The 6,119-nt window shown below is 39.2% G+C and overlaps 1 non-coding gene across 1 annotated transcript; it reads right to left on the bottom strand.

The window, feature by feature from the left end:
• Positions 1 to 2,295: 2,295 nt before the first annotated feature.
• On the bottom strand, positions 2,296 to 2,402 carry LOC129671979 (U6 spliceosomal RNA). The gene has a single exon (XR_008719447.1). It is a non-coding gene; the product is annotated as a U6 spliceosomal RNA (small nuclear RNA).
• Positions 2,403 to 6,119: the final 3,717 nt, after the last annotated feature.

The raw sequence follows: 6,119 nt of genomic DNA, 5'->3' as shown, positions 1-6,119 counted from the left end.
TGACTTGTCTAGAGCCCAGGAATTGGTGTACGTCTTACTGGAGTGGAGAGGAAGGCAGAGGAGTCACTATGTGTTAAATGTCAAATATCTGCTGTCTTGACTGATCCTATCAGTCAGGTGTTATTATTATCCTTACTTTACAATGTAAAAAACTGGAGCTTAATGAATTTGTCTAAAGCCATGGAGATGGCAAGGAGCCTAGCTTAGATTTGATACCAGACATAATTTAGAACCTAGTCAGTGTTGATTCCCACATTATGGGCATGATTTGGAACCAGAAGACTGAAAGTTATCATCTTGTTATATATGAGGCTCAATTATTCTCTAGTTTTAATAACATGTAAGTCTTTCCCAACAGTATCCTTGAGCAAATCTTGCTAGCTCTGAAAATTTACCACTTTTGTTCATGAGCCTACATGGAGAACTGGGTTACCTGCAAATGACATGACCCGTAACTTAGAGGAGTTAGAGCCCATCTATTTCTCTGCTTTGACATAGCTCTTCCACAGCTATCAATAGCATGGCTCCACACTACATATGGCCTGTACTTAGCTTTAATGACTTGAATGGTATAATCTGCATACCATAAGCATCATATATTTAAATTGTGTGATGGGATAAGTTTTGACATACATTAGTTAACCATCATCAAAATTAAGATAAATACCTCCAGCCATCTGTGTCAACTGTGGAGCCGTTACTTGCTAGAATAAATTTTTTATTTTATAAAGTTCTTATAAGGGCATCACATTGCTTTTATTCCTTTATATCTGGCTTCTTTAATTAGGACAATGATTTAGATCCATCCATGCTGTATCAGCCATTCACTTATAACAACAGTTTCTTTCCCCTTTGCTGCTGAAGAACACTCCAAACATGGATATGCCACAATTCACTTGTTCATTTACCTGTTGATGGATGTTTTTAATTTTCTGACTATTACATTTAAAGCTACTATAAACTTTATAAACAAGCCTTTGTAGGGCTGTGTTATTTCATTTCATACCCACTGTATGAGTGTGAGTGTGGTAGTTAAATATCAGGGTCAGGCAATTGTCATATTAAACTTTTTCTTAAATTTTTAATATGTTATGCAGCCGCTGGCTCCTGGCCCTCCAGGCAGTGTCAAGAGTGGGCTCCCTGTCAGAGTATGGTTCTCAAGCTGGACCAGTCATTGTGGCCACTCCCACAATTTCTGTGCCACCTTTACCCTAGCACGTCTTGTAGGTAGGACAAATTGTGTTTGTGTCTCAGTCCCTCCACAGAAAGCCTTGCCTGGTTACAGGAGATGGCTAATTCAGGCTCAGTATTCCCCATTGCTAGGAATCTTAGCTAGGGTAACTCCCATCGATTCTTGGGAGTTTCCATTGATCTAGGTTTCTAGCTCATCCCGGAGATGCCAGAACCCATTCTGGTTGTCTTTCCCAGTACTCTTTCTCCATCCTCCCTGTGCCTGATCCTTCCTGTTCCCATCCCCACCCCATCCCCACATTCAGTCCCTTCTCCCATGCATTCTCTATGTTTATTCTGTTTCTCTTTCTCAGTGAGATTCGTGTGACCCCCATCCCTTCAAACTCTCCTTGTTGTTTAGCTCCTTTGGGCCTGTGGATTGTAATGGGATTTTCATTTACTTTACAGTGGATATCCGCTTGTTAGTGCATACCATGTTTGTCTTTTGGGGTCTACATTATCTCACTTAGGATAATCTTTTCTACTTCCATCCATTTGTCATTTGTCAATGATGTCATTGTTTTTAAGAGCTGAGTAATACTCCACTATGTAAAATGTACTACATTTTCTTTGTCTATTCTTTGATTGAGGGACATCTAGGATGTTTCCAGGTTCTGGCTATTATGAATAAAGCTTCTACAAACATAGTTGAGCAAGTGTGCTTGCGGTATGGTGGAGTGTCTTTTGTATATATGCCTAGGTGTGGTAGGGCTAAGTCTTTTTTAAAAAAATTATTTATTTTTAATTTATTTATTTTTTATTAATTATAGTTTATTCACTTTGTATCCCAACTGTAGCCCCCTCCCTGGTCCCCTCTCAAACCCACCCTTCTCTCACTTCTCTCCATGTTCCTCTCCACGTCCACTGATAGGGGAGGTCCTCCTCCCCTTCCTTCTGACCTTTCTCTGAATAGCGTATCAGGTCTCATCAGGACTGGCTGCATTGTCTTCCTCTGTGGCTGGTAAGGTTGCTCCCCCCTCAGTGGGAGGTTATCAAAGAGCCAGTCACTGAGTTTATGTCAGAAACAAGCCCTGATCCCATTACTAGGGAACCCACTTGGTGAAAAAATATATGGGATGCTTCATAAATATGCATGTCATCCTTGCTCAGGGGCCATGTTAATCTTCTCTGTATACTTCCAATTTTAGTATATGTGCTGCTGAAGTGAGCATGAGCTGAGTCTTGATGTAGATCAATAATCAAATTTCTGAAAAATCTCCATACTGATTTCAAAATTGGCTGTGCAAATTTGCACTCCCATCAGCAATGGAGGAGTGTTTCCCTTTCTCCACACCCTTGCCAGCATTAGCTGTCACTTGCCGTCTTTGATCTTAGCCATTCTGACAAGTACCTCAAAGACCCACCATGCAACCAAACATGAATGGCGAAAAAGTCAGTGAAATGATTTCTAATGATATGCTGCTGTTATACTCATAGATTGGCATCCAGCTCAACTATCACGAGAGAGGCTTCACCCAGCAACTGATGGAAACAGATGCAAAAACCACAGCTAAACAGTACACGGACTTGCAGAAGAAGGGAGGAGGGATTGTAGAAGCCAGAGGGGTTAAGAGTATCACACACACACATACACACACACACACATACACACACACACCCCAAAGAACCAACCAACCTGAACCTATAGGGGCTCACAGAGACAGAACCACCAACCAGAGAGCATGCATGGAACTGACCTATGACCTCTACAATATGTTACAGTTTGTAGCTTGGTTTTCTTGTGGAACTCCTAATAGTGGGAGCAAGAACCCTACCGGGTTGTCTTGTCTAGCCTCAGTAGGAGAGGTGGTGCCTAGTCTTGCTGCAATTTTGTATGCCAAGTCTGGTTTTTGCCATCTATCAAGGCTGGCCCTTTCCTGAAGATAAACAGAGGAGGAGTGGATGGTCAGGATGGAGAGGATGTGGGGGGCCACTGGGAGGAGAGGACAGGGAGGAAACTGCAGTCAGGATGTAAAAAAAAAAAATAAATAGTTATTACTAGTGTTACTATTAGGAGCAGGGACTTCTGATCAAGATGACCTCAAGAGAATCATAGATCACTTTTTAAACAGAAGAAGTGCACTTTCCTGGGCTATGTGTGTGGCTGCATTCACAGTGTATTATATAAACTCTAGGGAATGTTTTTCCTGTTGTAGACATATACTTCATATTTATTTGGAAAATTTCTAGTGGATATTGAGGAAGAGGAATTGTTTCTTGTCTCACTCAAAGAGATCACATTCTGTGAATATGACATAGGTTCTGGTGCTTCAGGACCTCTTAAAATTATACTTCTTTCATGGTCCTCCCCAATTCTTACCATGCCTAGGTAGCTATAACTGTGGATAACTGCAGCCCAGGAGAAAGGCACATGGTCTACATAGATATTTGTTGGTACTGGTTTTGGCAGATTTTAGTGGTATTATATAACATTTCTTCCAGAGTCATCTATTCCTCTTTTTCATCAAAAACCAAAAGACTAGAACTTGAGTGAAGGACTGAAATGGAATCCTTTTGAGAAAAGCCACGTATGAATTGCCTTTCTTGTTGCTATGACAAAAATGGACAAAAGATGGCTTAAGAAAGGCTTATTCTGGTTTACCATTCAAGGGGACACATTACATGGAAGTAGGGAAGGAGCTGCAGCAGGGGCAAGAGTGGGAGGGAGGCCAGCTGGTCACAATGCATTTGCAGTCAGAAAACAAAAGGTGAACAGGTAGTAGTATTCTTTGAGGCCCACAATCAGTGGCATACTTGCAGCGAGGCTCCACCTTCGTAAGTATGACTGCACAGTCGTCCCCAACTGTACCCTCAGCAGGGGACCAAGTGTCCAAACACATGAGCTCATGGGGGACATTGTACATTTAAAACACAACTTATCTGGTATATTTTAACTTCATCATTTACAAAATGAGGAAATTAGATATGTTGACTATCAAAATAATTTCTAATTGTAAGACTTCAGATCACGTAAGGTTACCTGGTTAACAAAATAAGATTATTTAAAAATTTCTTTTAAATTGTTCCAAAGGTGAAAATAAGGGACTTAAATAAAATTTCAAACAATCTTGATTTATAGTAGCACCATTGAAAACCTGAAAATACTGTTCTAGGTAATCATATCTTTGTGAGGTTTAAGCAGTCTATCTTCTTTGCACTCACTCCCTTACACTCATAAAGAAAGCACTTGACTCAGAGACTTAGTCAGAAGTCCTAAAGGAGGTCCTAGTTTTGCCACTCATGGCCCATGACCTTGAGTTAGCGTGTCACCACTTTTTTTCCTCACATTTTTTCTTCTTTATATGCAATGGAAATGATAACATCAACTTTCAAGATCATTAGGTAGACTAATCAAAATTATAATTTTAAAAGCTCTCAGTAGACTCCAACATATCTCTCTAGCTATCATCTATCTATGTGCCTTTCTATCTTCTAACCATTTAAATATACTCATATTCTCCATGTTCAAGGAGTCATTACTATGATACTTAGGGGTTTCTCATTACAGTAAAATGGCAACAAATACAATAGAAAAACAGGGTATTGTCTGAGAAGTCCTTTGCCCCTGAAGCACTTCTCTATATCATTTCATCTTCCCAAAGTAATTGGAAAATTTATTCAGATTTTAGATCAGGAAGAAAACACATAGTTAAGGATAGATTGAAAGTATTTTATTATCTTTGAAGATGTCCCTCAATACTTATAGGAGGTATTTGAATTGATTTTTCTCTACTATTAAATCATTCTAGAAAAAGAAAGATTGCATTCTGATAATTTAATTGTGTGTTTTTAATTTTCTTCTTCTATTCTTCAAAGATTCTCAATGCTATTCTACATTTATATTTCCATTTGTGAAGCACACACATGAAAAAGCAGGCAGACTATGAATCACTTCAGGAGAAGATAGTCTCTCTGTTCTGCTTGACCTTGGCAAAGTTGGTGAGGCATATTCTAAATACTAGAGTGTTTGATCTTTTTATTAATATTTCCTATGTCTATATAGAAGCCTTATCCCAGAACCTCAAAGGCGATTCACTGTCATTATTAGTTAATAGACTCAGTGTCCTTGAGAGGCAGGCATAGGGCAGGTGGTGTTATCTGTCTAACTCATGCGAAAGAACTAGAAGTCAGTGTGATGCCTCTCAGCCGTTCTGAGTAGGTCTGGGTGATTCAATCTCAAGTCTCACTGTTTGCACAGATTCAGTACTTTCAACAGCACTGATTGTTTTTTAAGTTGAAAAAATTTGGGCTCGTGAATAGCAAGAGCAGGAGTGTAATGCTAAAATTCAAATCAATTGTTTTTTCTTGCCTGGAATGAACTCTTCCTAATACTTGAGAAAGGATTTTCAAATTTAAACCACTATATATGCATGTATCCCATCATGCATCTGTCTACCCACCCACCCATCCATTCATCCATCCACTCACGCATTTATCCATTTGTCTATCCTCTATAAATCCACACATCCATCCTTCCATGTACACATCCAGATGTCCACTTTCAACAATAATTATAGGTATTTTTCTACATCTTAAAGCTACAAAGTTGATATTTAATCTTTGATCTCTAGGATATTACCTTCTACTAGAAATTAACATGTTATTTAATAAGTTATTAAAAATAAGATAGATTATTTTAAGATGCACATATGATGTTATAGGTTCAGGAATAGCTGCACACTGGCCACTCGAGTACCAGGCTAAGATTGACTAAAGTTTATTGAATGCTGAGGAGGTATAGGAAGTGGGGGGGGGCAGCATTGCATCATTTTGACCAGCTAAATATAATTGATTTTGTTCCAAGTGTATTGTGTTTTATCTAGGTAGCTAGACAAAACACTTTAAGCTAATTGGCTGGGATTGAGGAGCACTTAGGGGCTCTCCAGGTT

This window comes from Psammomys obesus, unplaced genomic scaffold, assembly GCF_907164565.1.
Source record: "Psammomys obesus unplaced genomic scaffold, mPsaObe1.curated_primary_1811, whole genome shotgun sequence".
Classification (NCBI taxonomy): Eukaryota; Metazoa; Chordata; class Mammalia; order Rodentia; family Muridae; genus Psammomys; species Psammomys obesus.
Note: the sequence above shows the minus strand (reverse complement) of the source record. Positions and strands in the feature narration are given on the sequence as shown.